General features: G+C 40.1%; 1 protein-coding gene across 3 annotated transcripts in view; it reads left to right on the forward strand.

Annotated features, from left to right (window-relative positions):
* Positions 1 to 14,193: 14,193 nt before the first annotated feature.
* Positions 14,194 to 22,579, forward strand: part of CDH19 (cadherin 19) — a 55,012-nt gene continuing 46,626 nt past the window's right edge. Inside the window, exon 1 of one of the 3 annotated variants that reach the window (XM_036010157.1) lies at positions 14,194 to 14,243. The gene's annotated coding sequence lies outside the window, so the exon portion shown is untranslated. Of the gene's footprint in view, positions 14,244 to 21,927; positions 22,280 to 22,579 lie in introns of those variants that run through there. The other 2 variants (XM_028524697.2, XM_036010158.1) reach the window with 2 other exon arrangements.

A 22,579-nucleotide genomic window follows, 5' to 3' on the forward strand; every position in this document is an offset into this window, starting at 1 on the left:
ATATTTTACCAGTACTAAATTTAATTACAATATTTTGGCATTTTCCTAACATTTAAAAATTTATTCTTGAATTTATTTTTTAAATAGTGAGCAGTCTTAATCTTTTACATAAATTTGTGATTCTTATTTAATCATTGGAAAGCATTTAGATACAAGGATTTTTGGTGAGTCAAATAATGTTAACTGCCAAGCTTAAATTCACAATGTAATCAAAGCTAAAACAACAAAATAAAATTAAACAAATGATAAAAACATATTCAAATAAATGTTTCCCGTGATCAATGTTTTCACCATGTCTGTTCCATGTATGTGAAATCATGGTCCTTTAGCATCTGGCTGAATTTACAGTTATAGTTGTTGAGTAAACCACATGGTAAAAATTTCTCTACCTTTCCAATTTTTATTATAATTGGCAGCAATTATGTTAAAGATCCAATGCCAGCATCCAAAATTGTAAATCACTAGCTTCAAAGCGAATAGTCAACTGAAGAAAATTCCATATTGGAAACTTATTTCCTTATAAAACCTGAAACAATAACTATGATGATATTAATAAAAACACAAAGAAGATCAGCAATTCAGCCTTCCTGGTTGGTGCAAATTTACACCTTCATGGCTGTTTCTGGTCACAGTCAAAGTCAACTCTTAACTGTCCATTCATAAAAAGTGATCTGATGTTACTCAAGGCAACTATTTTTATATGCGTTCAATTTTAATTATTTGCCAAAATTTTTTTTTTTTAGAATTCTGTCTACTGTGTACTTGATTATCGTTCGGGTGGGAATTAGAAAATAAAATACACAGCGAATTCAGGAAGTGGATTTTAGAAAGAAGGTGAGCCTAGCTCTTAGCACATGGATGTGACTAGAATCAGAGCAGAGGCCAACTAGGTTTTTAGGAAGCTGAGATGCCAGAATATCCACCTCTCAGATCATTACAACTCTCAGATCAACACAAACTGTCATTGTTTAGACTTAAAATGTTCCTCTGGTCCAGGTGACTAGAGGAGGGAAAAGGGCTGAGAAAGATGCTTAACTCCCATGAAGGTATAGCCTTCCATCCACTTTAGACATGATTGGGGGGGAATAATGAATAAAAAAAAAATCCCTGCAGGAATACGACACCAACACATACAGAGAAAAATTGACTGGGCAACTCCTGCTCAGGGCACAATGAAGGCCTGACCCCAGAGCACCTTGCACCTCCAAGGCCAAGGCCCGGCCCTGCCTGCGGGGAAGACTGCAGGGTTGGTATGAGACTGCCCTGTGCACTTGGTCTTCTTTCTTTCTATGTGCAGGAGTTTATTGTGGGTTCTGTGCCTATTCTACTAGTGCATATTGTTTGTTTGAGTTTGGAGAAAACTTGTCTTGGTAATGTGTAGGTTTCCAGACCGAGAGGGCGTATACCTGGAAATGATGATTCAAAACAATAAAATAAGCCCTGGCTGGTGTAGTTCCATACATTGAGTTCTGGCTTGTGAACCAAAGGGTTGCCAGTTCAATTCCCAGTCAGGGCACATGCCTGGGTTGTGGGCCAGGTCCCCAGTAGGGGGTGCATGAGAGGCAACCATGCATTGATGTTTCTCTCCCTGTCTCCCTCCTTTCCCCTTCTCTAAAAATATATAAATAAAATCTAAAAAGAGAGAGAAACAGTAAAATAAAGGTAAAAGTAAAAAAAAACACCTAGATATCAATGACTGCCTGAGAGTCTTGCATTGTTTCCTAGAGGAGCGGGTGAGAGCGTGTCTGCGTACAGTCAGGAGAGGAAGTGACTATCCGGAGCTCAGGGAGGCAGCCTGCAGTACCGCTAGAGCGGTCCCGCCAGTATTGCTGGCTCTTCTTCGGAGAAACTAATGTGATTTCACTGCCCTGCTCCATGGAAGACCCATGAAATGTGAGTAGAAACGACATTTGTCAGGTCCAGTTGTGAAAGGAAAGAACCAGTGCGCAGCCCATCCGTCTTTCCCTACGCCCCTGACAGCAGCCATCCACTCCGACAGCGTCTGCCCTGCGAACTCGAGTTCCGAGAGCGTGCACAACGCCGAACCCCAGCTCACCAACCTTCAGGAAATGTGGTTTTAGAAGGAATTGCTCTCTTTTAAGCCAGTAAGGTTACACATATATATATTATTTTTTAAGCTACAGCCGGATGAATACAACTTATTGAAAATTACTCAAGACAGGGGAAAGTGCATATTTTTATCCAGCCCTGTTTCCCATGTTAATTATTAAAGCATTAGTCACAATCTAATAATAACGTTTTATTTTATCCAGACGTGCCTCTTTAATTATCATTGCACGTAGAAGAAGTTGTTAGCCTCGGACCCCTTTTTTCTGTGGTCCACATTAAGGAAAGTGCTGCCTTAGGGAAGGAAGGCTTTGCTCCAGGAAGACAGAGTGCACCGTGGACGTCAGTGTAAGCGAGCAGCCCTGAGCGCCTGCATGCCAGGACGGCTGTGCAGATTGGTGAGGTCATACATTTTGTGCAAAATGTTGAAGGGATACATTTTGCATACTTTTTGTCCCAGTGACAATGTTGTTTTTAGACACGAAAACCTAGGTAGTGCATTTCCCATTTACGTGTGATTCCCAGTGAGAAGCAATTGGTAAAGCAATTGCAAAATATCCACCAAGAGAGTACAGAACAGAAAATAGAGCTTCATGGTAGCTATCCGTTTTATTGGTGAAGAAAACAACCCCTACTCACTGGTTTGGGTTAGAAATCTTTTTACTCCAGATTTCTTTAACATGTAAATGTTCTGGAGATGTTTCAGAAAGGGTAGTGAAATGGAAAAAAATGTATGTTCTTGGATGGAAATCAGCCTCTATAATTATGTAAGTTGCTTCCCAGAACTTAAATTCATTAGTTATACTATTTAGTGAAAGCAAAAATTTACTAAGACAGATCAAAACAATGTTGAGCAGTAAAAGTTAAATTTAGTTTATCAAGAGACTACCAGCTTTTTAATTAAAAAGGTGTTATATGTTTCTCCAATAAAGTTATATGCCAAATAATATTTGAATTGACCAGATATTAGGATTAAAAACCCTGGAAGTGCCCTTCGATTTACTAAGTATTTATGACAGTTGGTTACCTGTGAGTGAGGTTGAGATCCAGTAGCATTACATAAATTAATTCTTATGAATGGAATTATAGCTGAAATTTCAGTTTTTGCATAAACATCAATTTGGTTTGAACACAAATGAATATTTTGTCTCAGTGTTTTTCTTCATGCTGTTGAAATAAATTTCTGAAGAATAATTTTATTTTTGATCTGGATTGTTTATATCAGATGTGACTTTAACATGCAAATATTTGGAAGCAAACCCGGAATGTCCGAAAGCCTCATGGTGCATGATGCCGTCTGGGCCCGCACTGTTTTCCGGGGGGAAGGCCCACGTGGCCCACTGCCAACTTTGTCAAGTGGAGTGTCAGACGGAACTGCTTTCATGTTTTTGGTGCCTTATGGAACATTTTGGATGACATTAGGACAATTTAATGCTTTGTGCCACACAGCTAAGTCAAGCACCTCTTATTTGGTTGGAGAGTTCAAATGCCAGCATTCAAGCGAATGCAAGACGTTTGTTCTTCTACACAGGAACTTGGTACACCTATGTGAAGTGCACTGTAATCATTGTAGTAGGAAGTCCAATTAATGTTGGTAAAAGTACCATCCACTATAGAGAGAGTACTTGGACAATTCTAGCTATCAGAGAAAATTATAATAAATACACAACGGTAGCACAGGCCAGGACTTGGAAGAGCTGAATCAGGAGAGGAAGAAGCAGAGGATGGATGATTTAGGAAAGTCTAAGAGCTTGTCTTCCTAGGTTCAAAGAAAATTCCAAGATTTTAATATCCTTTCAACTTACCATTCCTAAATTTTAGTTCCACTGTCGCTTCTGCAGCAAAGGTGTAAAGCCCCTGTTGACGTGCCCGAGTGCTGATGGGAAGTGACTGCCCCCAGTGGGAGAGAGCCTAGACAAGGGGGCAGGGCATCTCACTCTCCTGGTGGAGCTTTCGGGGCGGGGGGCGTGGGGGCGTGGGGGGGGGAGGACATAAAACGAGGATGCGAACGCGTTCTAATTACTGCTGTTTCGTCCAGGCTGCTCCTACAAGTCAAATGGTGATCAAGTAAATGACTTCATTTTACAAACATCTACCAAGAGAGTACCTTAATATTTATTTTATGTGTCTATACATTTTTATAAGGCAAAAAAATTAAAAGGAAAACCTTCCTGTGAACTCCCAGAATGGTCCTTGTGGTGGCCATGAGAATTCCCGGCACGATTTATTGCTGTGATGACGTAGGTGACTGACAGTCCCCACTAATAGCCCTCTGGAGTCCTGACCCCCCAACTCGGGCTGCTCCCAGCCGGTGATTGATGGGGGCAGAGCTGGGAGGACCGGCCCATTCCCGGGAGACTCCCCTGGCGGGCTGTTCTGAGTGACTGACCCACAGGGAGACACCGTAACTTCACCAGAATGGTGCTGCAGTCTTGTATCTCTTCCAGCCAATCCCTCTCCGCCCCATTTCCCTGCATAGGCATCATGCTGGCCTTGTGGCCCCACGGTTCTCCCCGGCAACTTCTGATCCCTCACCATCCTCCACCCCAGGCACTTCCCCCAATAAATGATCACACATCTAATCCCACTTTGCCCTCTGCTTCTTGGATGATGGAGCCCAGCAGATCCTATAAATCCTCAGCAAGCATCTGAGAGGTGACACTTTTCTTGACTTTTCATTGACTATAGTTGACTCCAAATAATGTTAGCATGGATCTAAAAGACTGGTTTATTTACCATAGAATAATTACTTCCGTGTACATGGTGAGACTTAAGTGCATGTTAGTCTCTTTAATTGATAACCCAATATTTTTTAGTTAGATTTTGTAATACCATTTATAAGTCGATGCTTCACACATGCGTAGTGGGTGTCTAAAACTTTCTAAACAAGATCCACACTCCAGAGGGGGACACAGATGGTGATTTCGATATAGCTATCAGAACCTGCAAAAGAACATTCATTCATTAGCCTGGTGAAGTTCAAGTAAATGAGCGGCATTCAAGAAATGTTTAGCTTAGAGTATACAGGTATACTGATCTTTGCATGATTGTTGGTAGCCCAGAAAGTCAGTATCATCTTAGGACTACCTCCTGCTTGTAGGACTGTCCAGCCCCATCCACCACTGCTCTTAAACTCGATAGAGGAATCTTTCCTTATTTCAGTGGAGTATTCCCCATTTCTTCATTACAACAGTTTGCCTGCACGTGACCCTTTTTTTTTAGCTATGTGGTTTTTAAAGAGCAAAAGGCACTCAAGTGCAGGTGAACCAGCACATACAAATGTGCTGGAGCAGCAGAGTGCCTGCCTTTGGGATGGATGAACAGCACGGGACGGTGGAGCTGGGGTGGGGTGAGCAAACAGGAGTGCAGGGGATGACGGGAAATAGTGTGTCTGAGTGAACCCTACGTCCCTCTGTGGTCCAGGATTGTGGGCACTGGGCACTGGAGAGTTGTCAGATGGAAAGATAAAATGTGAAGTTTGAAAATAAGATGCTGAATACATAACATTTATTGGTAAGACAAGGTCTAGGGTTTGGTAAAAGGTTAGTGGGAAGTGGTGAAGGCTGTTGGAGGGGAAGAATTCAAAGTACTGAGATCCTCTGTGTAGAAATGGTGAAGAATTATGATGAATCTTCTTAGAGAGAACTGAAAAGTCTCATTGGAGAGAGTAGCAGTGTAATAAGTTGACATCTTCAAAAGAGAAGAAACGGGCCAGGTTCTGGAGCTGACTGTGCGTCAAGAAGAGCTGTGCGAGGTGTAGCTGAGTTCATGGCCGTTCTCCACAACGTACTCACTTCTAGGAGTGTGCGAAGGCAAAGAAGCTGGAAAGGCTGCTTGGGAGGTAGCATGTTTAGGGAGAACTAAGTTTGTTTAGAGCAAGCAACTGAATAAAATACTCATCAATAGTGTTTGGAGGAATTTTGCTAACAACAGACTGTTCCAGGAAGGACAACGGACGGGTGCAGCTCTGTGGTGTGGAGGTCTGGTAATGGGACAATCTGGGGGTCTCAGAGTCCTCATGCCATAAATAGGGTTAAGTTAGGTCGTCTCACCCGATGACCCCAGATGGGGTGCTAAGGCTCTCAGGATGGTGGGTAGAAAATAGAGACATTGAGGTCCTTCCAGGTCATGCAGGTATCTGGAACCCTCTTCCCTCCTGACGGTGGTGCTGTGGAGGCTGACGGGAGGGAGGTTCATGCAGAACACCGGGTGTTCTGAACTTTCCCCTCCCTCCTGTTATGGGCGGAGTCTAGAGTCACAGTGCTCTTACCCATGTGTCTCCTCTTCCTTCTCTCACTAAAGGACATTTATAAAAAATATACCCTCACAAAGTTTTAAAGCTAGTTAGTTAGAATCAATTTGAAATACCACCTAATCTTTTATAGTACAATCAAGCAAAATATTTGCTTTTAGCAAAGGGAAAAGTGACAATTTGTGAGCATGAGCCGGGTGCCTGTAACAACTTTATTTATATGATGTATTTGAATATTCATGACAACCCTTTCCATTTTACACATAACAAAAACAACAAGTTGCACAACAAGTGTTAGTTGCATATCTTAAATGTGGAAGAGCCACAGTTGAAACCTATTTCAGTGCTTTTTCTATGCCCACATCTTAGAGACTGGTTAACCTGCCACCGGTCGGTTAGAATTGGCCCTGGGTCAATTCTTTAGCCATAGTTCCATGCACTGACTCAGTCTTTACATGGACAAAAAGCTGGTTTTATAAGCTCCATAGTGAAAAAAAAAACAGGCATAAAACCATTCTGGAGATCCTTTAACAATTTCAGCTACCTGATGGGAAACAGGCCGAGTGTGAAAACTATCATCCTGCTCCCTCACCGGCATGGCAGTGATAAATGGTTTGCATTTTTAAAAGGAAGAAAACATCCTCAACAGAACTATTAAAAGGAGAAAATGACAGGGGGTCATAACGAGGTTCCTTGAAACACTTTAATATGTTTCCAACTTTCACCGAATTACCAAAAATGATTTCCGTGAAGGGTTTGTTGCACGAGGCACTGTTTTGTTAGCTATTAATTGGTGCCCTGGGGACAGAAAGGTCCTTTGCAAAGTTACCTTGGACAGTTGCCTTTGAAAATGTGTTACACATTATCATGTGAAGTTCTGAATTATAACTTTTAGAACTAAACCTAAATTTCTGAACTAAAATAACCTTTGTTGCACTTTGCAACATTTTCCTTTAAAATCTAAACCCTGATCCCACTCTATGCATTTTTTTCTTAACATTATTTTGAGAAGCACTACCAAAATCTGACAAGATCAGCTACTTCTAAAGTACAACCAGCCTCAGCAGCGCTCTCGGCTGCCTTCCGTGGCCCGCCTCCCGCAAACCAGGGCATTGTAACTGGGCCACATGGTAAGAACCCCAAGGACGAAGTGCCCCTGGAGAGGAAATAAGTCACATTAAAATGTACCCTTTATGAGTACCTAAAAGAAAAGTAATGTAGAGGGCCACTGACCTTTATAAAATTAACTAAAGTTTTGAATAATCAAAAGAATGGGTACATTTGAAATGGATTACGAAATGCCTTTCTTAGAATAAATGAATAGGGCCTCATCAAATTAAAAAGCTTCCGCATGGCTAAAGAAAACAGCATTAAAATGAAAAGAGAACCAACCATATGGGAAAACATATTTGCCAATGATACCTTGAACAAGCATTTGAGCTCCAAAATATATAAAGAACTCACACAAATCCATTCCAAGAAGACAAAAAAAAACAATTAAAAAATGGGCAAAAGACATAAACAGACCCTTCTCCAAGGAAGACGTACCAAAGAGGGCCCAGAGATATGTGAAAAGATGCTCAGCATCACCAGCCATCAGAGAGATGCAAGTTGAAACCACAATGAGACACCACTTCACACCGGTCAGAATGGCCATCGTGAACAAGGCAACAAACAACAAGTGTTGGAGAGGCTGTGGAGAAAAGGGAACCCTGGTGCACTGTTGGTGGGACTGCAGACTGGTGCAGCCACTGTGGAAAACAGCATGGAATTTCCTCAGAAAACTAAAAATAGAACTGCCTTTAGACCCAGCAGTTCCCTACTGGGATTATATCCTAAGAGCCCTGAAACACCAATCCAAAAAGAACATGTTCAGAGCAGCACAATTTACAATAGCCAAATGCCGGAAGCAACCTAAGTGCCCATCGGTAAATGAGTGGATCATAAAACTATGGTACCTTTACATAATGGAATGCTATGCAGTAAAGAGAAAGGAGTATCCTTTTGCAACAGCACGGATGGAGAGCATTATGTTAAGTGAAACAAGCCAGGCAGTGAGGGACAGATACCATATGATCTCACCTTTAACTGGAACATAATCAACAAAAGAAAAAAAGCAAACAAAATATAACCAGAGACATTGAAGTTAAGAACAATCTAACAATAACCAGAGGGGAGGTGGGAGGGGACAATGGGGGGAAGGGTTTTCAGGAACAACTATAAAGGACACATGGACAAAACCAAGGGGAAAGGGTGGAAGCGAGGGAGGGAGGTGGGTTTGGCTGGGGTTGGGGGAGTGGTGCAGGGAAAATGCAGACAACTGTAACTGAACAACAATGAAATAATTATAAAAGAAAAAGAAATGCCTTTCTTTATAGGTTTATATACTGTAGTAGCAGTGTAGATAATGCATTTATAAGTAGAATAAGTACAGCTAATTTTGTGTGTTGATGTAAGATTTCATGTGGTCACTTGGTAAAGCAGGTCACACCAGTCTCTAGACCGTTTCTGTCTTCGTGATCGTTATTTCAGAACACATTACACCAATAGTGGGCAGCTTAGAATAATGCCCTTGATCATCACACATTTCTGTGGGTCAGAGACCCAGATATGATCTGGCTGGGCACCCTGTTTTGTATCACTGAGGAAGCACAGAATTATCAGAAAAAGAGGCAGCGTTTGTTAGTAAGAACATCCTTGATACGTCTCCGGGTCACGAGGCATGAAGAAGTGGCCATCGACATGAAAGTCAGTGTCTAAACATGAATGTTTACTGCTGGTAGAAAGCGTGCTTCTGATCCACTCAGGCACGCTCCCCCTGTAGTGGGAGAGGTCCGTGGCTTTAACGTGAGGGGTGAGAACATGCTGTGGCTATGAAACAGAGCCTGTAAATCAATGTATTTGAGTTATACATTCACCGACTTCCTAACTGACACTAAAATCCACTTCATTACTGTTTCCCATGAATATCCCAGCTGTGTTCTGGTGAATTCTATAACATGTATCAGCAGGCCAGGGTTGCCGAGGGGAACTAGTTTGAGTCTATGAAAAGTCCTAAACATAACCCTCTGGTGTCTTGGATGAAAGTTTCCCCTGTTATGCCAATGGGGGTGAATTTGTGGGGCGGTCACCCTGCAGACAAAACTCACCCCCAACTAAACACAAAGTACTGCGAGGTTAATGTATAGATCTGCCAGAGTTTTTTTGTGTGTGCTTTATGAGAAAATACTTTATTCATTTTTGTCCCTTTTGATATTACTATGCCCAATTTTATTATTTGTAAATAATGCAAGAACTTAAAAATATAGCTCGAGGTAGACATAGAGTTTCTGTATATGTCCTCCCCAGCCATAAAAACAAATATAAGTTTGATTCTATGAATTGTTAAATGAATGTATCAGTTCAGAGGAGGCATGTTTTGAGCAGAGAAAACCACGATATATATTAACCATTGCTATTGCCATATTGAAAAGTCTTATGTTAACATACGGTCTCTTCCTCTTACATTTTAATTCAAAATATAGTTATGATAGCTTCTCTTTGTTGTTGTTATTGGTTCTCATGACATTTTTCATTTCTGTCTCAGTCAGTAACACAGGGAGCACTCTCCAATTTCAGAAATATGCCAGCGGAGGAGGGCAGAGTGGGGAGAAATGGTGGTGGATGGGGACCTGACTTGGGTGGCGAACACACAACACAGTGTACAGATGACATGCTGTAGAACTGTGGGCCTGAAACCTGTAGAATTCGGTCTACCAATGTCATCTCAATAAGTTCGGTAAAATGGATAAAAACCAAATATGCCAGTGTCTCAAAATAAAATAAAAGTCCCTTAAAAGAGAAAGAAAAAAGCGTAAGAAAAGCAAAGCAAAGATTAACAGATATTTCTCGGGGAAGTTAGCCAACCCAGGGACGTGACCTGTGGCGTCTGACAGGAAACATGTCCGGGTCAGCTGATTTCCAGGGGCTGATAGAGTTATCGCTTCTAGGTTTAAGGGCAGGCGAGTCAGACTCTGGGAGGGGAGCATTTCTAGGGATGTTTGGTCAAGACAAATTAGTGGGCCGGAAACAAGCAATTGTGAACACTTGGCCAATGCTATTTTATCATTTTAAGGCAATCATTGCTTTTGAGGAAGGGACATGTGAATGTTATGAGCTGAGCTGTCACTGTTCCAACAGTGTCACACAGGACCCACCCTGAGCCACCTGTCTAGGCCTTTTAATCTCAGGCCTGGGGAAGGAGGCTGGAACCTGGAGTTTCTTTGGAAATATTTCACGAACTGTAACTAGTGTCTTTATCCACTAACCTAATCTTTCAAAGCCACCACACAGAAAGTGTTCTTTACAGGGAAGTGTTCAAAATAATTTGAGTCATGTGTTTATGTTTGTGTCAAGGGCTGGCATTGAACTTTGGCAGCACACGTGGTCCACATGCCAGGGGCTCAGATCACAGGATATCAGTACGAAAGTACCTCCAAAGTCTTTAACGTGCAACCATAGCTCTGACAGTAGGTGCATTAGAGGGGGCCTGTATTTCAAGTGACAGAGTAGTTTCAGATCCTAGTAAATGGTGCTTCATGGTGTTTGTTGTCCTTTTTGATAGGGTGGTTCCACACTTTACATGTGTTTGTAGTATACACATCCAGATTTCTTCTGATCATTGAGTAAGCAGGACCATTGGAAAGCGAACGGCCTGTGTCTGCCCCATTTACTCTTTCCTTCTCATACACAATCAAAACAACCCCTTAGTCACTTGTACGAAAACTTTAAAAGCCATAGATTAAGACTGCAGGTAGAAGCATCATACTCCAGAAGCCTGAATTTCGATTCTATCATTTTCTCTCTGTGCGATTTTGAGGGAGTCGCTTGGCCTCTCTAACCTGCAGTGTACTCAACCCAAACGTGGGGAAAACATCTACCTAATAGGACGATTGTGAGGATTAGTTAAAACAATTATATGGGAGAAACATATATCTTTATATATATAATTATACAAAAAGAATATATTAGGGTAGTTGAGGTAAAATAAATATTAGTTTACATTTTCTTTATATAATTGGCTTATATTATTTAGTGCACAGATATAGGGAAGTTCAAGTGCCAGGCTCCTAGTAATTTAATCCAAGATTAAAGTGTGGGCAAAATCTCCTACAAATAACAATGATAAATTCTAAAAGTAGAATATATACATAATATAAAAGTATAACATGTGTATGTCTAATTTTATTAGACATATGTGTTATTTTATGTGTTATTGTTAACAAGTAAGCAACCTAACGTATATGAGTGTGTGTACACATGCATTGATTTAAAGCTTTAAAGATCATTAAGAAATTTGGCATACTATATTAGAAAATATTTTGAAAAAAAGATAAAGAAAAAGATGTCTAAATACATGGAAGTAGAACAGAGCAGAGCTCACAGGAAAATTTGTACAGCTTCAATGTTCAAACCAAAAAATGATGAAGGTATAAAACTAATTATGTAAGTAGCCTAGTTGAGAGGCACCCTCCAAACCTGGCAAAGCAAATACAAAATAAGTAGAGAATAGTGAATAATAAAGATAAGAATGCAAATCAATTAAATAGAAACAATAGAGAAAAACAATGGAAACAAAAGCTGCCTAAGATTAGTGAAATTATCATTTTCTCTCTGTGCAACTCTGAGGAGGTTACTTGGCCTCGATAACCTGCAGGATGATAAACCTCCATGATAAAAGAATTTAAGGGGTCAGTGGGAAGGGCTCACAGGAACAAACTTAAAGGACACATGGTCATAAACTAAGGGGAGGGTGGTAATGGGAGGGAAGTGGGGAGTGTGGGAGGGGGGAATGGATTGGGAGTAAAAAGGAGTATTTTGAACAATCATTTAATTTGAACAATGATTATAATAAAAAAAGAAAGAGAAAAAAGAGAGAGGGAAAACACTTCTTATTAATAATGGGGAAGAGAAAAGATGGCTCTAGAGATTTTATAGATAATAAGTAGATAATAAGGGTCTGTTATGAAAAACTGTATGACAATAAAGTTGACAACTTGAATGAACTTCATGGATTCTTCAAAATACAAACATTATTGGATCTGAATCAAAAAGAGGAAAAATAAGTTGTCATATGTCTACTCACATAATTTAATTCTCAGTTCAAAATTCACTCACCAAGAAACATTTCAACTATATAATCAGCAAGCAACTGGTGATATTTATCAAACATTTAGAAATAAATGCCACCATACATAGACAAATATTTTAAGAAAACAGAGAAGGAATAACCAAATGCCAGTGATTTATATGAGATCGGCATTACTCTGACAGCAAAGCATGGAAAAAAAGTCACAGGAAAGAAAAACTACATGGCATTTACATAGACAAAAATTCTTAACAAAATATCACCACGTCAAATCCTCCAGTATAACAAAGTCTTAGTCTATAATGAACAAGTGAGATTTTTCATAGGCCTGCAAGGGTAGTTTAACATTGGAAAATCCATCAGTGTAACTCATCATATTGAAATAATAAAGAAAGATGCACTTTTGATCATTTCAGTGGTATAGGAAAAGCAACTGATAAATGACATTATCTATTCATGATAATTTTCAGTATACTAAAAATTAAAAGAAACATGCTCAACGTAATCATGAAAAGTGAATGTTTTTCCCTTAGACAGTTAACATGACGAGAATGTCTCTTCTCAAAAATGTGTATCCACATTGTACTGAATGTCTGATCCAATAAGGTCTGTAAAGGGAACAAAGTATTCAAAGGTTTGAAAAGAGAAAGCAAAAGTCTGTTATAAATGAATCATTTACATAAAAATATTAAGAAATATACAAAAAAGCAACTATGCCTAATAACTGAATTTAGCAAGGTCCCAAGTTAAAATGTCAGCTCTATGTAACCATATAAACCCATTTAACAGAGTGTAGTCAAAACCAAATTGCAAAGCACTGCCGATGTAAATTACAAAGAAGCACAAATGAGTGGAGACCGCACCAAGCCCCCAGACTGGGAGAGTTAAGGGTGTTATGTTTTCAATAGCTCCCACAATGACTACAAATTCAGTGGCAACATTCCCTAAAACACCATTTCCTTTTCTCCCGGTCTCTTCTATTTTATTTTATTTTCTGTTCGTACCCAAAACATATTATCCCCAACTGTTTCACTTCATTCTTTTTCCTTTTGACACACTTCTCACAACTGGCCAATCCAGAAACCTGTGGAAAACAAAACAAAACAAAACACTGTACTTCTCCCTTTCATTTACCTACAATTAGCACATCTTCAAGGGCCTAAATGACAAATATCTGGACACACGTCATTTTCATGTCTTTACCACCGTTTTTGCCCATGGCTTTATGTTTCATCCATTTGTGTGAGAATTACGAAAATAGACTCATAACAGAATATCTTGCCTTGACTGTTAAACGGCACTCCTTACTGTGACCAAAATCACTTTCCTAAAATTCAGATTTAGCCAAATGATCCTTTCTCAAAAGACATTAGTGTATTTACAGCTAAGTCAAACACCTTCATGTTCTTGTTCTGCTTATATGTTCATGCTTAACTCCTAACATTTTTCAACATCCAGCTCAAAATCTGGAATGCCAGTATGCCAGCATGGAAGTGTGACAGTTTTTTAGGCATTCCATTAAGATGGCATTCTTAGTGGTATTGCACATAGGCTGCCTTTTTTCTTTTTTTATGATTTTATTTATTTTATTTTTAGACAGAAGAGAAGTGATAGAGAAAAAGAGGGGGAGAAACATCAATGTGTGGTTGCCTCTCCTGTGCCCCCCACCCCTGGGGACCTGGCTTGCACACCAGGCATGTGCCCTGACTAGGAATCGAACCAGTGACCCTGTGGTTGGCAGGCCAGCGCTCAGTCCACTGAACCACACCAGCCAGGGATTAGACTACCTTTCTTAAGGTAAGTAGACCTGCTTGTCCACGGAGGTCAACATAAGCACCATCTCTTTTGGGGAGTTTCCCAAGTGCCCCTGCACTTCCGTCTGTAAAGCATCAGTAGATTAAGCCACATCTTCCTGTGCTCCTGTAGTACCCTGTGAAAAATACGTCATAGCATGTATGAGAGTCTGAAACATGCAAGGCCCTTTTACTAAGAGATGGCTTGATTCTTGTAGAGAAAGAGTGTGGTGGGATTTTTTTTGATTTTTGTTTGTTTTTATCTACTTCTACCACAGTGCCTCACACAGAGTAACACTCAACATTCCTTGAATACATGCATGTTGTAAAGACATTCGATAGCAGTCTAAATATAAGACAGCACGATAGAGTGGAAACTGCATTACTTCTGGCATTGGATTGACAGAAACTTGAAATCTGGCTGCAAAAGATTCCAAGTGTGTGACATTTTCTGAGTTTCAGCTTCCTTATGTCTGGTAGGAGAATGAAAATACTAGCAACCGACATATATCACAGTGCCTGAAAGCTCCATACTGCTTAGAAGGGCCACTGCATCCTTTTCTCTTGCTGCTGGAAGGGATGCCCAGGAGAATTAGCATCGTTTGGGTACGACTCCCTTTGCCGTTGAAAGCTGGGCTAGAGGCATGGCTCCAAAAGATAAAGTAGCTCCTGTCCAGGTAGCTTAGTTGGTTAGAGCACGATCCGGAAACACCAAGCTGGTGGGTTTGATCCCTGGTCAACGGATGCATAAATAAGTGGAACAACAAATCAGTGTTCCTCTTGCTCTCCCTTCCTCTCTCTTTCTAAAATTCAGTAAAGCAAAAGATAAGTAACTGTAGGACCATTGCTAATGTACATAGACTACTCATAGCTCTTACAAATTTTAACAGAAAAAATATTGCATCTTCTTCAATTTTCTGGAAGACCTTAAGAAGGGTAGGTATTAAATTTACTTTGAATGTTTGGTGGAATTCACTAGTGAAGCTATCCGGTCCTGTAATTTTGCTTTTGGGGAGGTTTTTCATGGCTGTTTCAATGTCTTCACTGCTGATTGGTTTACTGAGAGTTTCTAGTTCTTCATGATTCAGTGTAAGAGGTTTACATATTTCTAGGAACATATTCATTTCTTCTAGATTATTGAAGTGGGTGGCATATAGTCTTTCACAGTATTCTTGAATGATCCTTTGTATTTCTGCAGTCTGTGGTAACTTCTCTTTAATTTCAGAAGACTCTTCAAAATAAGAAAATTTTGTTTGAGTCTTTTTAGTTTTTGCCTTAGTGAATCTAGCCAGAAGTTTGTTAACTTTATTAATCTTTACAAAGAACCAACTATTTGTTGCATTAGTTTTTTGTATAGTCTTTTTGTCCTTTATTTTATTTAATTCTGCTCTAATTTTTGTCCTTGTTAGTTCAGATAAGCCTGCAGTAAGAGAATAAGCATTTACTAGTAGAAGTTTAAAATGTGTTACTAAGAACTTACAGGTATAACAATCAGCCATGAATAAGATAAATTATACATAAGCAAAAACTGAGGGAGAGAAAAGCCTTACTCAAAAAGAAGAAGATAATGATGCAATTCAGTGTTGAGTGGGAGAGAAACAGAGAGAGAGAGAGAGGGAGAGAGTAACCAGGTCAGTTTTGGAGACCTAAAGGACAAGTATGAACTCCCACCATGGACGTCACGAGGTCTGCTACAACCCGCCCTGGCTCTTCCTGTACTTCCATGCAACTCTGTTCGAGCATAGCTACAAACAGAAAACCTTGGCTTTCCTGGCAACTCAAATTGCCTGACCACTCGACTCCTGCTTCACAAGGTTGCTGAGATCGGGAAGCTGGATGCTGAGTGTACAACAGCCCCTAAAATGTTTCACCCCTTTTTCCAGCATGGACAGTGACATTCTAACCTCCAGGCACAAACTAGGTTGGTCCTTTAAAACGTACATTAGATCATATTCTCTCTATTTAAAACCCTCCAATAGCTTACCATCGCACTCTTGCCAAAGCTGAATAACCTAAAATTGCCAGCGAGGCCTGCCCCCACGTGCAAAAGGGAACACGTGCGTGCACACACACACCCCTCACCTTCTACTGTGTCCACCTCTCTACACTCCACTCGTGACAGGCTCCTTGATGTTCCTCGAATGTTTTAGGCTAACAGATCCCTGGATCTAAGCTCATCTTTGGCGAGATAACTACAGAGCACACTCCCCCACCTCATGAGTGTTTTCTGCCCACTGTCTCCTTCCTGGTTGGAACTGTCCTGACATGTCTGTATTGAATGCTGTGTGTCCTGCTCCATGACAATACTAGCTAATCCTCTCATCTGATTTATGTTTCTAATCAGCACTTTTGCTTAGCTAGTGTCCTAGGTGTTTTACTAATTGATCTTGTCCACTCCCTGTGTCCCTCTACTAGATAGAACGTGGCCCCACTGTGGGGCTTTCGTCTGCAGTTTTCATGAGTGTATCTCCTGCACTATGACAGGGGCCTGGAAGACTTTTCCCTTTGCCCCTCTCTACCCAGTAACCCTATTCCCTCCGGCAACCACACCAAGACACAGCATGATTAAAATGCCAAAGGTTAAACATAAAGAAAGAACCTTAGAAGCAACACGAGAAATGCAGATAGTTACCTACAAAGGAGTTCCCATAAGACTGTCATCTGATTTCTCAAAAGAAACTTTGCAGGCTAGACTGGACTGGCAAGAAGTAATCAAAGTCATGAAAAGCAAGGGCCTACAACCTAGATTACTCTATCCAGCAAAGCTGTCATTTAGAATGGAAGGGCAAATAAAGTGCTTCCCAGACAACATAGAGCTGAAGAAGTTCATCATCACCAAACCATTATTATATGCAATAAAGGGAACTATATAAGAAAAGGAAGAAGATCAAAACTATGAACATTAAAATGGCAACGAATTCACAACTATCAATAATTGAATCTAAAAGAGAAACTAAACAAATTAGCAGAACAGGAACAGAATCATAGATAGGAAGATCATTTTGAAGGGTTATCAGCTGGGAAGGGGAAAGGAGAGAATGAGGGAAAAGGTGCAGGGATTAAGAGGTACAAAGTATAAAATAGACAGGGGGTGTTAAGAGCAGTACCGGAAATGGAGAAGCCAAAGAACTTACATGCATGACCCTATTTTTTAAAGAAGTGTTTCTTTTAAAAATTGCATGTTTTCTTCAGGAAAGAAGAGATGTTGTAAGGTGAGTACAACAGAGGTTTTGACATTAAAAAAACTATTCAGAAGCTGCTCTGCTATTTGTCTTATGTTTACACAAATGTAAGGGGGCCAGCAACCACGTGGGAGGAATGCTGTGAGGATTAAACGACATTACGTATGAATAACTTGTATCAGAGTACGATCATTCCATGTGTACTGAGAAGTGGAAAAACTGAAGCGTCCCATTTCTCCTGCATGCAGACTGCTCTGACCCCGCCACAGTGCTCTAGTGTGTGAGCACAATTTGGCTTTCAGCCATGCAACTGTGTGCCTCCAAAGGTCTGGCTATGTGTGCTTGCAAAAGTACGAACACCAGGCTTCCTTATTATTGAACATGTGGATTTACAAAACATAACTAATAATATGTGTCTGAAAGCACAGGCCATTTTTTGTCAAAATTAAGATGAATTTTTAGAGATGCTTATTAAAATCAAGATATTAAAATGTCGTTAAAGGGTGCAAATAAAAACACTTTAAAATAGTGATTAAAAATCATTAACATCGAATAGCAACAGTTTGTGTCCACACAAAAACCTGTACAGCTCTAGTCATAATTGTTAAAACTTGCAAGCAGCCAGGATGCCGGACAGTAGGAGAACAGATAAACTGTGGTGCATCCGGACAATGGGATATTATTCAGGAATGACAACAAATGCTCTATGGTGTCGTGAACATACCTGGAGAAATCTGAACTCCATATTGCTAAGCGGAAGAAGCCATTGTGAAAAGACTGCATACTTATGATTGCAACCATGCAACATTCTGGAAAAGGCCGAACTATGGAGACAGTAAAAAGATCAGTGGTGGCCGGTGGGGAAGTGGGGGGATGGGGATGAAGGGCAGAGAGCACAGAGAACCTTGAGGCAGTGAACCCATGCTGTCTGATGCTATAATGGTGGAGACAGGTCAGTACACATTTACCCAAACCCATAGAATGAGCAACATGAAGGGCGAACCCTAGTGTGGACTCGGGACTCGGGACTTCGGGAGAGAGCGGTTGATGCGCTGCATAGGTTCATCGGTTAGAATGAAGACACACACCACTCCGGCGCGGGACCGGACAGCGGGCCAGGCTGGGATGGGCAGGGCCGGGGCCCTGGGACGAGCGGTCTTCATGCTCGCGGTTGCTGTAACCTAAAAAACAGCCCTAAAAAAGTGAATTACAATTCTTTGACTGATAGGTCTTCATGTTTCTTTAAATTTTCCTTCACTCTTAAGATACAAATAAGAAAACCTAGACACATGATGAATGTGCTTTAAAAAAGAAAATATGCAGAGATCTATTCTGAGGATAATAGCTTAGAGAAACTGCCTTGCCACCTGCAACTGTATGTATATGTATATATATATATATATATATGCATATATACGCACACATATATAGTACAATTACATATAATATATATTAAATTAAACTACATGTGTATATAATAATAAAATAAAATATTAAAGCTATCTTTAAGGAACACTGTTTTATTTAACCATAGTAATTAATCAATCCACTGTCAGCAAATATAATGTAGAATAAGATCATTTCTGCTGAGTAGATTTCTGTATATTTATGTATACATTTATACATATATTTATTGATCACATGTATAATTTAATTTTCAAGTACACTGTATTATAAATATTAAAAGGCACTACATTACACAAAACAAAGCAGAAATTGGTCAACTTTCCCTGTAAGTGCCAAGATAGTAATTATTTTAGGTTTTTTAGGTCAAGAGTCGATTGGAGGACTCATCACCGCCATGATAGTATGAGAACAGCTACAGACAATTGAGACCTTGCATAACGAATGTGAATGGCTGAGTTCCAACATACCTGATCTATATCAATGGGGGGCCAGCTGGATTTGGCACATGGGTGTCTTAATTTGTGATGTAGAGAAAGATTGCCATTTAATTAATGTTCAAATACTACTAATTTCCAATGACTAGCTTTCATTAGTTTAAATATATACATTTAAGCAGGATTTTTCTTTTCACAAGTATACGTACAATCTTTAGAAAATGTAGCAGTGTTTTAGAGGTACTATTGCATTTCAGGAAGCTTAAGCAATACACAGGGCATCAACGTGTATGGTTCGCTCCGTGTGCAAATGAGCTGTTCTGTTCCACACGCCTCCCATGCTCAGCGTTGATCCAAACACACGTGTTTCACATCTCACCGCACGTGCAGTGGACGCTGACCTTCTTCTTCTCCCAGATGATTCTATGGGATTTTCTTTTTGTTTTCGCTCCTTTGTGATGCTTACAAACCATTTGTGCCTTTCATTTTCAAGAAGCGGTTGGTCAGAGTCTTACGTGTCTTTTATCACTCTAACCTCTGACCCGATCTTGCGAAAGTAAAGACGATAGATAATAGATTGACAATCAGGACAATCAACAGTGATAATTCTGCATTTCTGGAGTTCTATTTCTGGATTCCAGCATTTTAAATTGTTTTTGTATTGCCAATGGCTAAAGTATGTCTCTTATAGAATGGACATTTTTGTTATTTAGGTAGTTAGGTATTGCCAATTTCCTTTGTCATGGGGGTTAGGTTACAGTTTAATGAAGAAAACTCTTCCTTGGATGCAGAGCTCCAGAGAAGGTGTGCCCACAGCAACAAAACAAAAGAGAAATAAAAGATGACATGTATGTATTTATGAACAGATACATTTTAATTATATCAGACCAACACTGCTGCAACTAGAATTCAAAAGATAAATCGTCTAAGGGTATACGAAGTGTTGCCATGTTTAACAGATTTTTTAAACTAGGAGCCAAGTGTTACCGAGTCTGACAAAAAAGGGCTTACCATTGTTTGAAGCACATGGAGTAGCGAGCGTTTTGTTTGCTGTTTTTGTTCTTAGAAAACGTTTTATGTTCTCCTATTTATCAGTGTGATACGTGAATCTCTTAAACATAAAACAAAATACTTACTTTGGACTACTAGGAAAGAATGACATCTAATGATTATCTACAGAGAAAATTATTTTTATTATCAGATTTTAGAAAAGTGACTTTACACAGATCTGTCGTGAACACTGTTGGCTGACAGCTAGAGTCAACTGCCCGACCCTGGTTTGCTAGAATCTACATAGAACATGCAGTACTGAACTGCACATTCTTTAGAAAACCTAATCCTATCTCCCTGTAGTCCATAGTCTTGACTGTCCTTCCAGTGGCATTGTAACAATCGGTGTAGCAAATGCAGGCCCGCACTTGCTCCCTTCTGTGGGGGAAGATAAGCCCTCAGGACGTCACCTGGAACAGGAACTGTCAGGTTGGAAAAGGGTAACTGCCCTCCAAAGCGGGTCTGGAAACTGTATCAAAGCAAGAAGCAACGTCCCATAAAAAGTCACATTCTTCCATAAACACCAGAACCTGGATGCATCCTGAGGACATAATGTTAAGTCAGACAAACCAGTGACGAGGACAAATATGTAATGATTCCACTATTAGGAACAATGCAAGTTAGCTAAACTCCTGGAAGCAGGGAGTGGAATGCTGGCTGACGGCTCGGGGGCGAGGGGAACAGGAAAATGTTCAATGCGCATAAAGTTCTACGAGATAAAGTTCCAGAGATGTGTTGTGCAACCTCGTGCCTGTCGTTTACCACGCTAGTGTTTTGCACTTTAAAATTTCTGTTCGGAGGATAGATCTCATGTTGTGTTCTGACCCCAATTCTTTTGTAAATGTTTACGAGATAAACCTTATTTCTATTTGGTCTGCCACACATTACAGAAGTACCTAACATGTATTTAACAAATGGGAACTGGTACAATTTCTGAATTCAAAAATGAAGGAAGCACACATCAGAACACAGTGTGTTTGGTTCTCACAGCATTCATTGTAATCCTTTACTTGCTATCATAAAAAAGCAACGAGCATGCCTACCATCCCAATATTGCAGGACTCAAGTACATCTCTGGAATTTGAGGCCATCTCCTTTCAATAACTGCATCTATAAACCTTGACAATATTGTTGTGTAGATATTCATAGTTTTAGACACTGTTCGTATTTCTTAACCTCTCTCTGATTTGGATTGAAAACTATTTTTAACTAAAAGCAGCTTGAGAAAACAGCATTATGAGAAAAATACATTATGTATTTTACAAAAATAATGTGTGTGGCAGAATCAAATGATAAATTTCCTACAATCAGCATGTGTAGGTAGGCAATGAACTCAGGAAAAGAGAAGGATTACAATTTAGACACTGCCTTCGCTTTCTGTATTCGACTTGATTCCCGAGCAGAAAGGCTGAATTAAGCAGCAGCCAGGGGGCAAAGACCCAGTGCAAAAGCTCTTCTCCTTTTGGTAACTATTGTGCTTCCTTTAAATCGATCATTTGTCTCATCAGCTAGTTCCCAAGCAGAGGGCATGTGCTGTCCCCTTGCAGAATCCTCTTACATAAGTTGAATCCCCTCTTTATCACCTCAAGGCGATAAGTCCTTCATTTCTATTTTATTTTTGCTCGTTGTTAGGAAAAGGGGAAAGAATACGAACAGTTCATAGTACTTGCTGGAGCTTGTAATTACTTGCATTTTAACCCCAGACTAAGAGTGGACACCAGAGTGCCCTTACGATGTTTCACACAAAGGGCTCAGTGTCCAAGGCTCTACTCGGAGAACCCAAAATAGCGTCCAGTGAGCAGTGACAAACCTAGTGTCGTGGCGCTTAAAGCCGGAGCCTGGAGCAAAGTGACTCAGTCAAGTCTGATGAGAGGCCAGGGAAGCAAAAGAAGAACACTATTCCTCATGTGTTTCACGGGAATTTGGAACTTCCATTTCTTTGGTGCTGCGGGAATTTGAAGACATAGGTAAGAATGGGATAATCGGGCATCCACTGAACTATATAAATTATTTTTTAATGAATAGAGGGCCAAAGAGTACGTTGAAAAGCTCTTCGCCTGTGTGTGCTTCCCAGGAAAGAAAAAATTCTAATGCTTCAAAACGGTGACGTGTATTTTGAACTTTCTCTGAGACAAATATATGTGTCTCAATTAGCCATCATTATCGTTCAGATTGAGAAAAAGTTGCTTATATCTAGAATATTTAAAACAGTGTGTCCGGGAGGTATGTATCACCACTGTATCTTTTCCTTTCTCTAGCATTTTGGT

Source organism: Phyllostomus discolor, chromosome 9, assembly GCF_004126475.2.
Source record: "Phyllostomus discolor isolate MPI-MPIP mPhyDis1 chromosome 9, mPhyDis1.pri.v3, whole genome shotgun sequence".
NCBI lineage: Eukaryota > Metazoa > Chordata > Mammalia > Chiroptera > Phyllostomidae > Phyllostomus > Phyllostomus discolor.